At 35.4% G+C, this 16,588-nt stretch overlaps 1 long non-coding RNA gene across 1 annotated transcript in view; it reads right to left on the bottom strand.

Annotated features, from left to right (window-relative positions):
* The window catches only part of LOC131384134 (uncharacterized), an 82,545-nt gene that overhangs the window by 34,070 nt on the left and 31,887 nt on the right, over positions 1-16,588 (bottom strand). Inside the window, exon 3 of the long non-coding RNA XR_009214693.1 lies at positions 11,708-11,814. This is a non-coding gene — a long non-coding RNA (uncharacterized LOC131384134). The remainder of the gene's footprint in view (positions 1-11,707; positions 11,815-16,588) is intronic.

The raw sequence follows: 16,588 nt of genomic DNA on the forward strand, positions 1-16,588 counted from the left end.
ACAAATATATATATATATTCATATATATATGAATGCACAATAACTTTTGCTAATCATTATTGAGGAGTATTTATTTTATTGTAGTCTTTTCCTACATCAAACAATGCTTCAACAAATAACCTTGTGCATAAGGTCATTTGACACAGTCATAAACAAATCTTCACGCTACATTCCTAATTGTATAATTTCTAAGTAAATGGATACGGGCATTTTTTTATATCTGTGTTGACAAAAAGAGAGTATAAATTACAGCCTTCAACAATCCACAGTATCTAGCTAGAGCTTAACAACATTTCATTTCATTTGTTTTTACTTTTAAGTAAGGTTATCAAGTATTTATGACTAGTGATATTAGTTGTTCATTTATACAAATTATAGAAACCTTATTAACATTAGTGAAACAGTGAGCAAATCTTTAAAATATTTCTTATATAAATATTAAAGATGGTGCATCAAGGTAGTACTTGAATGATTAAATGTGGAAAGACTTACGATTGCTAATGGTTTCCTTGGACGGCCTATAACAGGAGACCAAAGAGGGGGAGGTGTATAACCATTTTAAAACATCTCGATTTACTTCTATAGTTTTAGTACGTTTAGATAGTTTTACGGTTACAGGAACAGGTACCTCCACTCTCAATGAGTACCACCTGGCTCAAAGTTATTCTTTATAACTAGTTTGACAGTTTTAACCTTATTCAAAATGACAGTACCCTCAGATGTCTTTGCGTGGTGATTTCACCCTCACTCACAGATTATGCTGACCTCTTACTCTGCCTCATGGTAACTCTTGTTTTCCTTCTCCCCACTGCCTAGCAAAGGGTATTTGATAAATGCTGATCACTTAACATGCTTATTCAAGTTTTCCCAAGTAATTGCATTATTGAATTCTATCCATAAACATGTTTCATAGGTTTTTATATACATTGCTGGGCTTATAATTTGTCTGCCACTTTCTGATTGCCAAAACACTCTTGAGTTGAACTATGTGGCCTGTAATATATCTTTAGTGTGTTTAAGATGCCCTTGGGATCCGTTTTATCTTTCCTTTTCCACATAGCTATTCTGAATAAAAATACATGTTTCCACAAAACGTATGAACCATATTAGATGTGGTCTTGCCCTGTGAACCTAGATAAGAAGTTTACTTAAGAAAAAAAAAAAGCATGCCTATGCTATCTTTCCTTGGTTCTTTCACCAAGGAAAGTAACTGCAAAGTATGCTCTTTAGTGATTTCAAAAACACTATGTTATGAAACTCAAATTGCTTTGGATTTGAATTTGGTTCCAAAATATATCCCATAAGTATTGTATTCTGTTACCTGATATTTCTATATCAAATTATGAGTCAAATATAATGTCCAAATCAATTTACAGAAAATTCTGATCTTTGACCCAGAGGCTGCTTTTTCAAATCCTAGGTTGGAAGCATTTAGTTATACAAACCCTGCACTGTGAACTTATAACCATACTACTGCGAAGTGGCCTTTGCTTCTTTTATATGTTTCCATAAAGATTAAAGTTTATAACTGTGTGGGAGTCCAAGCATTGCTCACATTATTTCAAGTGTAAAGTGCCATAGCTAATTTTATTTGTAATCCAGTTATTTTTAATAGCATTTCTCTTCTTATTCAAAATCTATATTTAATATAGATACTACATATTGATTATTGGACAAAAATAAAATAATGGTGGAATTATTGACTTCAAGGCTAACAATTCTATCTTTCAAGGTCTACAGTCCACCCAAGAAAGATAAACTACAAATTCTGCAAAGAAAAAGAGTCTTAAAACTATCTTAATTTCATTTCAGTGTGTCACATCAGTTTTCAATCTTGTTCCAAGTATCTACTAATGCTAAAAGTGTCAATCTTTTCAATCACTCTACAAGTAAATAGAACCATCTTTTTAAAATCTTTATATTCTTTTTAATATTATTTAAAATATTAGGACACATATCAGGCTTTCTTTTCCTAGCTAAATAAAGAATACTCCTTTGATACTATTTTACAGTAATTTGACAGCTTTTTGCCTTAATCCAAACAATAGGTGCTTATTGAGGGAAGTAATCGACATCAGATTTTTCCCATTATGTTTCATATAATGAGCCTGGACTGCCTAGACTTCTTATTTTGTAATAGTATCTGCAGCCACTACTTATTACACACTTGCTATTTGTCTGTGTCTTGTAAATATGAAAACATAGACTATTTTCTACAAACATTACAATGACCCCATGATGTAAATATTATTATTGTCTCCGGTTATGGATAAGGAAATCAGGGTCGGAAAAGTGAAGTATTTCCCCAATCGTGCATATCTCATATGAAGCAGAACTGGGATTTAAGCCCAGGATCTCAAGCCAAATCCTTAAATACCATGCTTGTACACTGCCAAGTTAACAAGGTAGGGCCTTTTGTTTGATGTATATTTAGTCTTACAGAAGGTGAGGAAAAAAAAACTTTATTCTAAGATCATATGTTGCAAAAATAATATTAATCAAGCAGTAAACTATGGGTAGATATTATTGATTTAACAGAAGAAAATTGCTTTCTTTTTTTAGAAGGAGTCTCACTCTGTCACCCAGGCTGGAGTCCAGTGGGGTGATCTCAGCTCACTGCAGCCTCTGCATCCCAGGTTCAAGCGATTCTCCTGCCTAAGCCTCCAGAGTAGCTAGGATTACAGGCATGGGACACCACGCCCACCTAATCTTTGTATTTTTTTAGCAGAGACGGGGTTTCACCATGTTGGCCAAGCTGGTCTCAAACTCCTGACCTCAAGTGATCCACCTGCCTAGGCCTTCCAAAGAGCTGGGATTACAGGTGTGAGCCACCATGCCCAGCCTAAAAGAAGATAATTGCTTTTGATGAGCAACTTATCCCTTAATATTGGAAATTGCTAAAATATATATTACTAATAACTGGTCAGTGTCTTTCACTTTTATCCTATGTTAATTTATTCTTCATTTAATTCCATTGTTTCCTGATTGATTTTCAATTTTGTGCTTCACTGTGACCTCTATTTTCTTTTCTTTTTGTACACGTTAAGTCTACATTAGGTATTCACAGTACAGTCATGTAGAATTTTATTCCAAGTGAAGATAGATCTTTATATGTATTATGATTATGTGCCTCCCTTTCTCTGTGTATATACATCCTCTCTAGCTGTATATAAAATTGTTTTTAAGAAACAGAACATTGGTTTATTCAGAACTACATCCTCTACAATTTAAAAGCTTTCAGGAGCCATTTTATATTTGCAGAATATCTCAATTGTTTTGAGTGGCTTTTCAAAACAAGATACTACAGCCAGGATTTTTTTTTTCCAAAAGGCAGCTGGAATTAGAGACAGAATTGGCATTCTGTGCTATTAAATCAAAACTCCCCCATCTGTTTCTTAATCCCCTTGCAACATGGAGCCCAAAGGTTTAAACAAACAGACAGCCAAGTATTTATCCATTGGGCTAAATTTCTACTTATCTTTCCTCTTTGAATATGGCACATTATCACTGCTGTGTTGTACTATATTAGTCATATAAAGTCATATGTAGCTAAAATACAACTGCATTCCCTTTAGAAAATACCTGGAAGTGAAATGCATGGAGAAATACCCTCAAACACTACAATATGTTGGTTAGATGGCTTTTCTTCAAATGTATTGCAGCATTTGGTCTGTAGTGTGGAAAAGGTGTACAAAAAATAGAAACTGACAGATTTTTTTAAATTCCTTATATAGACATCATAAAAGGGTAACAGACACGGCTTAATTCATTTACTAAGTTTTTGTTTAATTAGTTAATAACATTTAACTATCAAACTGCTTATGTGAAAACCCAGATTTCCAGCCTTTTTTTATCGTAAGATCTGATTACCATGAGCTGAGTATCTGCTGTCCCTTAGTCAGAGGATGGACCTCCAGTTTGCTATTGTCTCGCCTCGCCTGCTTCACTAATTTGTATTACCTTCCTAACTTGTGTTGAAGATGGAATTTGTGGCTCTGCAAGAACTTAATGGACTCTGAAAGATGTCACAGGAAACTTGACTCAATACCGTGAAGTATGGTGAGGCCAGTGACAGATTAACTCTTTACTAACAAAACCACAATAAAATGCATTATACGCACTGGTCAGCCGAGCCTTGGAAAAATAGATAGATCTAAAGCATCATAATTCACGAAAGTTCTATAATATTAATAACAGATTTGCCCCACCTGAGATTTTTTGACCCTCAATAAAAGTATCAAAAACAAGATAAATTAAGAAATTTTAGAGAACTTAGGTTTTTAGCATGTCAATAAATACTTGCTGTTTTTCCAAAGGTCTAGAAACCCTTGACTGAAGTGGGCTTTTCCACCTACAACTGGGTCAATTTAATACCTAAGGAAACTGCAAAATGCTTCTATTCTTAGCAGAGTCCTCTGAACCAAAAATGACTGATGGAGCAAATACAGACTCCAAAAGTGTGCCCAAGAAAGGAAAGGAAATCCGTAAATCTAATCCCAAACAGATTATTTCTAAAGAGTTCCTCCAGTAAATAAAAGAAACAATATAAATTGCAACTTTCAAAAAAAACTCTCATTTGTTTAATTTTACACAATTTGTGAAGAAATGTTAGTAAGAGATAACATTCTGGAGTCTTCCACAGTTACAGTCCTGTCTTAAATCTCAATATGATGTACCACTGTCAAGACCAAGATAGAACTTGACCTAATTATGAGAGTATCTTTCCATCACAACAGCACTGATTAAGGGCTTAGTTTACCTCTAGACAATTCTCTACCTTTAAATGGCATTTATATTAATCTATCCTATGTTGCTGACAGAAAAGCTCAGTCATAATGCATTGTCAGGTGTTTTTATCTCATGCAAGAGCTTGCTCTCAGGAGTGATTATAATCTAATTAAAGTCATTAATGTTTATTCCTTTGGGAAATATAGTTATTCATAGACATCAGAATCTTTTATGTTTTCCCACCACTATATAATTCATATTTTGTTTCTCACTTCTAAGACTCTTCAGGAGTCATTTTCCTGTCACCCTAAAATAGAAATGTACCCTTTGGCAATGTTTTCAGTATAGCTATTTGCAGTTAAATTGAATAAAAAATGAATAATGTGTTTATTAGGAGTATCAGGAGTAGAAATGCAACTTTTCTCATTATGTTATATTAATGTTTCTGCTCAGCTACATGACATTAATAATTTTATAACATAAATAGTAGATTAAGTTTTGAAAAGTCATAACATCTACAGGAACATACTTGGACTGGAAATTCTTCCATATAGTGGCAATATCCTTTAAATCAACACAAAAATACAAATATGGTATAAACTTTTAAAATTTAATTTTCCCGGGAAGTGTTTTTATTTTTTAAAACTAGGATGCATTTTTGTATTGATATTATAATATTTCTCCAATATACCTAGAGGGTCCTTAACTAAATAATACATGTATTAGAAAAGAAAGACAACAAAATTTTTTATACTGTTTGCCTATCATTGCACAAGTCATATACTCTATTTCAAAGGACAAATAAGCATAAATGTTAATAGACAATAATGATACAACTTTTCGAGAGTTTACTGTTCCACCCACCAGCTTAAATGTTTCATCCACCTCATTAAATCCTCATCTTATTAGGATTATCCCCTTTTAACAGGGGAAACTGGAGCACAGAAAGATTAAGTAACTTGTCAAAAGTCAATCAGCTAGTAAATGATGGAGCCAGAATACAGTTGACTCTAGTGCCTGGACTTCTACCATCTTTTCCTATGCTATACTCTCTCCTAAATTTAGAGCTTCTCCCTTTTTGAAGCTGTAGTTATTCAAGTGCTATCTATGAGTTCTGAACCCTCCTGACATTCATTGAATGACTGCTTCTGTGACACTATTGCAAAGTAGTTAAAATAAGTATATATTCAGCCACCATGCCTGCCACTTTACAAACTGCATGGATCTAGGCTTGTTATTTAAACTCTCTAAGCCTCAGTTTTTCATTCATAAAATGGCACATACCTCATAGAGCTGTTCAGAAAATTAAACAAAGAATGCAAGTAAAGCACTTCACTAAATGTCTGGCTCATAGAAAGCACTCGATAGATGTTAACTATTACTATTACTATGGCTTTAGTGTTCAAGTGCATGCATAAGGTGCTCTTTTAAGGAGTCAAGAGACTTCCAGGAATCATCAAATAAAAACACAATTTCATGTCTGATACAAGGCTGTGTTGCTTTTGTTTTTGTTTTTGTTTGTTTAAACACTAAAACGGGGAGCCTTTCAACAATGTGGATATTATCCATGAAATAAATAATCAATGATCTTACTGCTGGAGTTGCAGATTTTTCTGGTAGATTAAGAATACAAATTAAGTAATAGGAAAGTAGCTATGCCTTTCAAGCTGTCGTTTTTTAAAAAAAACAGTGCTTCTTAATGGTATATTAGAATAATGGTGAATCATAAATATTTTGTCAGAATTTTGTAAAAATCTGTAAGACAGTCCTAACACTTTCTTCAGTACTCATTACTAAAAGCCAATAATTGATACTTAGAAAATAAGGTCTTGAAATAACATCCCTATGGTTATGTCCTCCTTGTCTATATGGCAAATATTTTTAAGAATATTTTTACCCAAATTTACAATCCTTTCATCTATGAATGTTACTGTTAATGGTTCCCAAACTTTAAATCACCCTAAAGATGATGACAATTTTAATCAAGTGAGGTACGTTATTGACAAAAGGATTTCAAAAAGGTAGAATTACTGTGTTACTAAAGAGTTTTAGCTTTCAGGGTCCCTCATTTGCATGGGGTCCTTCCAAGACCCTGGGATGTTGAGTGGGTGATACATTTGGCTTGAGTTTAATGTACATTATTTATGTGGCTCACAGTCACTTCCCTGTATAGTTAAGTTATTGCTGGCTTTCCTAGTATAGAAATGGATTTCAAAAATACTCCTAATGCCCACTGTGGTGAGTTATCCAGCATTTTTTTGCAAAGGTGAGAGACAGAGTCCTATCATGATATGAATATGCCTATGGTAGTCAAAACTGGAATTATGTGAGAAGAAATTAGATTGTGAATGTATGGAACCATAAGTTGGTAGGTGGAAAATAATTATACAGATGTGTTGGCAGTTATTTAATAAAAATATTAATTTCTCTGGATCTTTAACTGTTCGAGGGTTTTGTCCCAGCTTTTTAAACTATTCAATCGGTTACTTTTTTCTAATTTTAAATAAATGTGGACTTTTATGCCTAACTTTGCACTTGTAATTTTGTATCCTTTTACATAAAAGAGCTCAAACCACATAGGCTTTAGTCCCACAAAACCTGGATCTACCTTGACCATAATATGTAATAAAAGACTGATTATCCTATTTCCCCACTTTTCCCAAATAGAATTATCTTAAGGTCAAATAAAATCTTTCTCACTGCCAAAAAAAAAAAGGCTTCTATGAAAAAACAAAAGTATAAGAGAATCAGAACCCAGCCAAATTAGGAATAGGAAATCTTTAAAAATCCTCATTTGGGCACAGTGGATCAATGTCTGGCAGAAGGATCACTTGAACCTGGAGGTCAAGGCTACAGTGAGCTGTGATCGCTTCACTGCAGTCCAGCCTGGATGACAGAGTGAAACCCTGTCTCAAAAAAAAATTAATTTAAATTTATAAAGTTAAAAAAATTAAAAATTCAATTATTGTTCTTCACATGCCAACATAATGATCCATAAATACATTAATTTCAGCATCCATTCACATAGTCAAGGTATGCAATAATGTTATCTGAGCTAACACCTTTTAAGGATGAAAGATATTAATCTAATTTTAAAATTAGTCTTTTTGGAATATGCCTAGTACCTGAGAGAAAAGGTTGGCACAATTTAACCTTGATAAAGGCACAAAACTATACATACCTATGTATAAATACAAATGAAAAATCTTTCTTCAATTTTTCAATTTTGGGAAGACCAAAGTAAGAATGGCTACAATCCAGAATTTTCCAAAAGCGTTAAATTCATTCCAGGGAAGGATTGCCTGAGTCTATAGCAGTCTTCATTTACTGGTCACCCTAAAATTTAATCTAAAAAGTTTTGGTCAATATTTGAATTGATCTAAAATTTCCACCCTGCCCAGGGAATCCCAGAAGCTGGTACTCCTCACCAAACACTTGTATAATATCCACTGAGCATTTTGTTCCAGGCATCATAAGCTACCTAAAAGCCCATCTTGATTTTACAGTAATTGACATAGCAAGTGAAATGATACTGGCCTATTAGGTGCCATATGAAAAGTGTGAAAACATCACTGAATCAATAGATGATAATATTCATTTAAACTAACTCCTGGGGCAGGGTGGGGGGAAGGCATTGAATTCAGCATGATGAAAAGATTGTAATTTATTAACTGTAATCAGTAAAGACCTTTTGCCCGTAAGTTTAGCATTTACTCATACTCTGGCACAATAATAAAGAAAACCATAAAACCAGATTCCCCAAAGGCTAAGTACTTCAATATTTGGCAACTGGGGGCAATAGTCTTACATTTTGCCATTAAACCATTTTCTCCAAGAAATCTGCCGAAAGAGGATATTGGAATTACATAGTATTCTAGCTCCACCAAGTGACAGCTTTATATTGTTACTGCGTTGCTGCTACTCATCTGCCAACCTCTGAGGGGTACACTAACAAAATAATACATTCTACTTAAAACATGCTCATTCAGCTAGCCAAACTTGAGGGGATTTTTTTCTACTCAATCATGATGCAAAAAAAATTACATTTGTACTTCTAAAATTCTAGTCTCAATTCGGCCTTCCTAATATGTTTGTTTGAAATCGAAAATCTTATATAATTATTGCAATGTATTATGTCATAGTCCATTCCAAGTTTATGACTACTTTTGTTGAAAAAATATGGGATACAATTTTACTATTCTACCCAGACATTTGCGTTGTAGAAATTAAAGTTTATGCAATTCAAAGTAGTTATCTTTCTTTAAAAATCTACAAAGAAAACAAGTAAGAATCACGGACATTTTTAAAGAACAGTTATTTATCTGGCTCAGAATTCTTGTTTATAAACTACAGAATAATAGGAGAGCTTTTTGTCAAATAAAGGCTATATTTCTTTTAAAAGTAGCATATGTTCATTATTTGAAATAAATAATTAACTCATGACACAGGAATATATTTTTAAAAGAGAACAAAAAATTTAAAATTATTCATAATTTCTTCACTCAAAAGTATCCAATATTATATTCTAGTGGATAATATCAGGTTATTTGCTAAACATATATTTACATATGTATCGGGGGGTACAAAAATAGCATGCTATAATACAAGCTATTTTGTAGTATGCTTCTTTTTTTTCTTTTTTATATTTTCTTTTCTACATGCACAGCTGTGAGCTTTTTTCTTCATGAAGGTTATAATGTATAACATTGTATTACACAGCTGCGTAGTATATCAATGTATGAACATATTCTTTGTATATATCCAATGTCCTATTGTTAAACTTTTTTGTTGCTGCCAGTTTTCCTCTATAACAGGCAACTCTGAATATACAATTCTGCATGATATAGTTTTATTAATATCAGATTAAACTACCTTTAAAGCAAAAAGCATTATTAACAAAAAAGAATTACTACTTCATGTTTAAAAGGGTCATTTCACCAAAATAACAGAAAAATTTTAACTTGTCTACATCTAAAGCATAACTTTAAAAGCAAAAATTGACAGAACCAAAAGATGTTGACATTATATAAGGAATTCATACAGAGAGTTTTACATATATAGGAAATTATATAAGGATTTTTATACTTTTGATTGTTGCTAGGTAAGAGTATATTCTTACCCCCAAAATGGTAATAATGTAGAAAATTTATATATATATTCAATGTTCATTTATTATTTAATAACTTAAATTTTAAAAAGTAAAAGGATATCCTTTTACCAAACTACAAAAATAAATGGATTGAGAATGAACCTTCTCAGCTGACTAGAAAATTGCACACATTCTACCTCCTAAATCATGTGAAGAAATGAAGAGTTCTCAAGAAACTTAAAACTAGGAGCCTGAAATTTATAAGCACTAGTGAATGGCAGCAGGGACCATATTTTCTGAACCATCCATTTTGGCTGCCCCACGAGTCCCCACTGAGTAATGGTGTGTATTCCAAATGTTTTAAGTCCATTTTTTGGAACTCAGGATACATTATTCTCATAGAAACAACGTTACAGACAATGTATTAATAGAATAGCCCACACAAGTCCACTTAACTCATACTATAGATGAATTATATTGTTAACTAATAGGCCCACAGAACCCAACCATCATCAACAGTATTGTTTCTCAGGGAAAATTAATATCAACTTCACCCCAAACAGCATAGTTCTTGTTTCCCCTAATGTAGCTCTAGGAATGAGAGGGTAAACTTTCCCCCACGTGCTAATCAAAGCCACTGGGGTGGAATTCCAGTGACTCTAGAGGTTCTTGGAAAGAAATTTAGGAAATAAAAAAGCATCCCACAGTTATAGCCCTCCCTCACCCACTACCCCAACCAAATCTCCCCAGCTAGACAGTCTCAGACACAACCAATGATAGCGAGGAAGAGTCCTGATCACACCCAGAAGCTGCAATATCAGAACTTTTCATCCATTCCCAGTATGCTTTGTGAAGAGAACCTATGGCAACCAGGCCTAGAAAAGACTGCTGTGGTCAAGGTTCTTGTCTAAGGTAAGTATTTGAGTTCAGTATTCAATCAAGGGCTGTCTGAACTGTAGCAAATAAATATTACCAATAGGAGATTGGGGGATAATAAGATATTCCCTTACCTGAAGCAGAAGAGACCAAGAACACATTATTGGGCCAGGGAGGCCCATTGGCCTGTCACTCAGAGCACAGGATTGTGGGTAAATGGACTTTCTCTAGATGCTCTATAACACCCATGGGAGACAAGTGGGTGACAGGTACAATCCCTTCATTTTTCACCAAGGGTAAATGAAGCCCAGAAAGTGTAGGTGGCAGAGTTCCAGAAAGCTTTTCAAAAAGTAAGAAGCTAACCTTCCAAAGCCAGCCACTTTTCTTTCTAGGTGAAAAGTCTGCATCAAGTATTTCATGTTAAGACTTGCTAAAAAGTCTTCTGGGATTTGTTGATAAAGCATTGCTCAGGTCTCAGGCAGAAGAAAATAGCAATTTATAACTGTGACATTTTGCAAATGTTTCAACCCTCAGCATAGCTAATTATGCTTCCTAGAGCTTTTCCTAGAATTTTCTTGACTATTTGAATTAGTGATAAATTACTTACATATTTCTTCTGATTACACATGAAATCAAACCTTCTTACTTCTAGTGTTTTTCTCCCTCTACTTCTTTCCTAATTATCTGGACTAATCAGAAAGAACACTGATATCTACTCTCACTTCTAAGAAATATGTGATATATAATTTTTATCCATACACGTCAGACTTACGAAATTCATCTCTAGGAAAGATAGTCTTGTGATCTACTTTATGTTCAAATTATCTTTATAAATTATATTTTATTATGTAAGTCCATCTTTTCATCCCAAGTAGGACTTCTCAGACATCTCCTTGGACTGAAGGAAGTAATAGTTACTGAAATACAGTATTTCAAAAAAAGATGTCAAATACACAACATAGAAAAGAGAAAGAGAACAAAACTGGCAGAATAATAACAATAGAGGTCTCTTACTCTCGTTATTTAAGCCATAGAAATTCTAGTTACACTTTCATCTGGCATCTCAATTGAAGTTCTTCAAGGCATTCAGCATGTCAACCTTCTCAGGATGTTTCTTCATCCTAAGGAAAAGAGTAACGTGCACTTCAGAAGTGTTCACTTTTTAAAAATTCATTTCCGAACATAGATGCTAGCCTTCTCTGACTTCGTCTGTAGTCAAGCATAAGGTCCTTAATGCTCACTGTCTCCTGGGATAATTAGCTAGGCAAGTAATTTAAAATAACACAAATGCCAAAGAAGAACAATCAGAAAACTGGCCATTTTCGCTGGGTGACTTATGGCTCCTAATGTCTCTGCTGTCATTTGGAATGTGTGAACCATGCTGGTAAATAAATGAAAAACCCATAGGTGGCCACACAATCACAATGGTCAGCAGCAGGACAATGAATAAGGGAGAATAAGCTGGATCAGGGAACAAAGAAAGGGACTAGAGACAAAATGAACTTCTTTCTTTCCATTAATCACAAGACTCTATGCCTCTTTCTTCTCTATCACATACAATTTCCCCCTAAATCTGAGACTGATATCTAAGAATAAAAAGTGCATTTTAGTCTGGAGTTATTTTGCCACCAACCAGAGGACCAGTCACCCACAGAAACATGGGCTGCCAGATTCTCACAGCTGCCCAGAATCAGCAGCTATGAAAAACAGAAGCCTGCTGATTTTGCGGTCCTGTGCAGAAGAGGGGCAGCTTCATTACAGACACCTCCAAGGCAAGTTGGAAGTGAGAATGGGTTGACTCCAAACAGAGCTGCAGTGAGAATGGGTTGACTCCAAACAGAGCTGGAGAGAGAATCTACCATGTACTAATGACAAGAGAAAAATAACGTCAAGAGAATAAAGAAATAAAGAAAAGTCAAGTCACATGTAGCTCCAAGAATCTTGCCTGCAAGAATCTTATTTCAATATATATAATTTGGGTTTTTATTTTCTCAGTCTCTCTACCATTATTTTTTTCATACAGTAGGCCAGGTGTGTGTACATTGAATAGACGAATGGGATGTGGTCAGCTTCTCCCTACTCATGCTTCAAATCTTTACTGATGCTGGAGCTTAATAATGCTTACAGAAATTGTTTGGAGTCATAAAAACATTCAGCAATATAGATTTGTCAAAGAATATTAATTTATGTGAAGAGACGGTCACAGTATATTGCTAAATTAACAATACAGTACAACAACAGTATATTGCTAAATTAAAAACAACAGTACACAAAACATAGTTATACTATGTTACTATTTTAGATACATTATATATTTATTCATTCCATCAACAAATATTTGTTGAGCTTCTACTATATGCCTATCACTATTAAATTCATAACAATCTTTTGCCCTTGAAGATTAAATGGGGAGGACGTAGAGAATCAACAATGACAATAAACAATAGATGTAATAAAATAAGTACATTACGTAGTCTGTTAGAAAATCTTAAATTCTGTTAAGAAAAGCACAGTGAAGCAGGACAATGGGGATTGGAAGCGGGCATTGGAGATGGGGATGAAATGTGGAAATGGGTTGCAGTTTTAAATAGTGTGGTCAGGATAGGCAATTTTTGAATGTGGGATTTGAGCACAGACTAGAAGGCGAGGAGGTATGAGGCAGATTACCCCACTTTGAAAAGACAGCCAGAGCAAAGGCCTGAAGGTGGGTGTGCCTGGGGTGCATAAGCAACAACAATGAGGTGAGTGTGTCTACAGAAGAGGAAACAAGTGAGAGAAAAGAAAGTTAGATAGGTACTAAAAGTATCAGATGATGTGGGTCCTTATATGACAAATGCAGTTTTTTTTATATTAATCCTAGAAAGGCACAAGCTAAAATAATTTTCTTTTTTGCTGTTTTAGAATTGCAAATAATTTATATTTTCATTGTTCTTTTCTATGTACTGGTTTAAAAATTAGGAAAAGAAGTTATCATAAGAAACAATTCTAATAAAATTTAGAATAAATTAAAGCTATGCTAACCCCTCATTCTCTATTACTGCTATGACGAGGGTATACCTTAAAAGTTCAGGCTATGGGCTGGGCGCAGTGGCTCATGCCTGTAATCCCAGCACTTTGGGAGGCCAAAGCGGGTGGATCATGAGGTCAGGAGACTGAGACCATCCTGGCTAAAATGGTGAAACCCTGTCTCTACTAAAAATACAAAAAAAAAAAAAAATTAGCCAGACGTGGTGGCAGGCACCTTTAGCCCCAGCTACTCGGGAGGCTGAGGCAGGCGAATGGTGTGAACCCAGGAGGCGGAGCTTGCAGTGAACCGAGATCATGCCACTGCACTCCAGCCTGGGCAACAGAACGGGACTCCATCTCAAAAAAGAAAAAAAAAAAAGTTCAGGCTATGAGCACACACCTTACAAGCCACAGTCTTTCTCCCCATAACACAGAAGATAAAAGAGAATCAATAGTCTCGTGCAGCTCAAAGATCAGCGCTCACCCACACTAGGGCTGCTGCTCATTAGAGCCAGTGTCTCCAGTGGTTTCATCTGACAGACTCAGTGCCCTGCCATCTAGGCCTGTGACAGTCCCACCTGACCAATTCTTGCCTTAGCTGTTCCATTCAACAAACACTGACTGAGCACATATTACCAGGAATATGGATCTCTGCTGCTGTAGGCCCAAAATCTAAGAGACTATCTGCTAAACCAACAATTACAGTAAGCTGTAAAAAAAGATATAATAAAGGTAAATAGAGGGTGTCCCCAGAAGAATAGCCTGAGCATGGTGTGGGAAGGATAAGAAAGCCTTCCAGGAAGGGAATGGCTGAGGTCAATCTTAAAGGATAAATGGGAACGAGGCAGCAGGATGGGTGGGCAGGCAACTTGGCAGAGAAGACAACTTCTGCAAAGGCATAAAAACAAAAGACAGATGTGTTTCTCAGACATTAATGTGAATATAAATCACTAGAAGATGTTAAAATGTAGGTTTGGGTTCAGGAGGTCAGGGTGAGGCCTGAGATTTTGCATTTCTAACAAATTCTTAGGTGTTGCCAACACTGCTGGCTGAAGGACCACATCTGCTGGATGGGGACCACGCTTTGCAATACTGGAACTAGAGCAGTGTGTTTCCAAACTTTGCTGTATATTGGAATCATCTGGAGACTTTTTAAAAGTACTGATGCCTGGATCCACCCTCAGACATTCAGATACAGTGGATCTGAGATGCAACTTGCACATCAGAGTTTTTTAAGTCTCTCCCAGATGGTCCTATCATGCAGCAACGTTTGGGAATCACTGACATTCAAAAACACAAAAGAGGATCCAATTCCTGTGGGGAACTGGAAGGAAATGTAATGGGTGAGGTCAGCAGGTGCAAATCAAAAAGATCCCCCAAATTGTCACACTAGGAAGTCGGGAGATATATATCTCATCTCTTGAATAGCTAATAAATTCTCAAAACTATTACATGAAAATCCAAACTCCTGATTTTCACTCCCCCAACATAAACATCAAAAAAAGCTTTGCCCCTTGTTTAGTCTTTCCCATCTCAGTAAATCTCAGCTTTTCCTTCCTGGTACTCAAGGAGTCTTCCTTGAAGCCTACTCCCCACATCCAAACTAGCAGTAAATCCTATCAGCTTTACCTTCTAAATACATCCAAAACTGTCTGAGATTTCTTCAAAATAATATAGTAGGAGGATTGAATGGGTAATAAACAAGAGAAAATTGGTCCTGAGTTACTAATTTTTTTGAAGTTGGAGGGGTTTCTTATATTCTTTTCTTCACTTCCATATATATTCTATGTTTTGCACCATGAAAAGTTTGCATATGTATTTTTACCACCTTTGTCACTACTGCAAAGGTCTAAGGCACTCCCAGTTCTTAGGTGGGTTATGGCAAATGCTCCTTAATTGCCTCCTAAGCCCTTTCTAATGGCTTTCAGTCTTGCCCCATTTCCAGCTCTTCTCCACAGAGCAACAGAGGTATCCAGTTCAGTAGACTCATATTACTCCTCCACTCAAAAGTCTCCAGTGGCTTCCTAACTCATCCACAAGAAAAACTAAAATCTTCACAATAGTCCATAATCTGCACGGCCCCTGCACCATTTCTTTTTACCTCTTTGATCTTATTTTCTACTTATTTCTTCACTTTAAAGATACAAGCCTTCTTACTTTTTCTTCAAAACTGCAAGACATTTCCTCTCCTTATTGCCTGTGAGGTGACTGCTATCTCTATCTGGAATGCTTTCCTCCTAGATATCCTCACGGCTTATCCTCACCTCCTTCAAGTCCTCACTCAAATACCATTGCCTTTGTGAGACTTTTCTGACTTTTCCATTCTCTTTGTTTTTAATTTACATATAATAATTGCACATATTTATGAGTTACACTGTGATGTTTCAATGTGTATATATATTGTGCAATGATCAATCAGGGTGATTAGCATACCCATCACCTCAAACACTTGTCATTTCTTTGTGGTAAGAACATTCAAATTTCACTCTTCTGGCTATTTTGAAGTATGAAATACATTATTGTTGACTATAGTCATCCTACTAAGCAATAGAACACCAGAACTAATTTCTCCTACCTGTTACTTTGTACCCGTTGACCAACCTCCCATCATTCTCCTTCCCTGTACTTTCCCCCAGCTTCTGGTAACCACTATTCTACTCTCTACTTCTATATAAAATCAATTTATTTAGATTTCACATATGGGTGAGATCATGCGGTATTTGTTCTTCTTTTTTCTTTTCTTTCCTTTTTGAGTCGCTTATCGGGAGGCGAAAGCGAGACCCTCGCTCTGTTGCCAGGCTAGAGTGCAGCGGCACGATCTCGGCTCACTGCAACCTCCACCTCCCAGGTTCAAGCGAGTCTCCTGCCTCAGCCTCCCAAGTAGCTGGA

Source organism: Hylobates moloch, unplaced genomic scaffold (assembly GCF_009828535.3).
Source record: "Hylobates moloch isolate HMO894 unplaced genomic scaffold, HMol_V3 SCAFFOLD_8, whole genome shotgun sequence".
NCBI lineage: Eukaryota > Metazoa > Chordata > Mammalia > Primates > Hylobatidae > Hylobates > Hylobates moloch.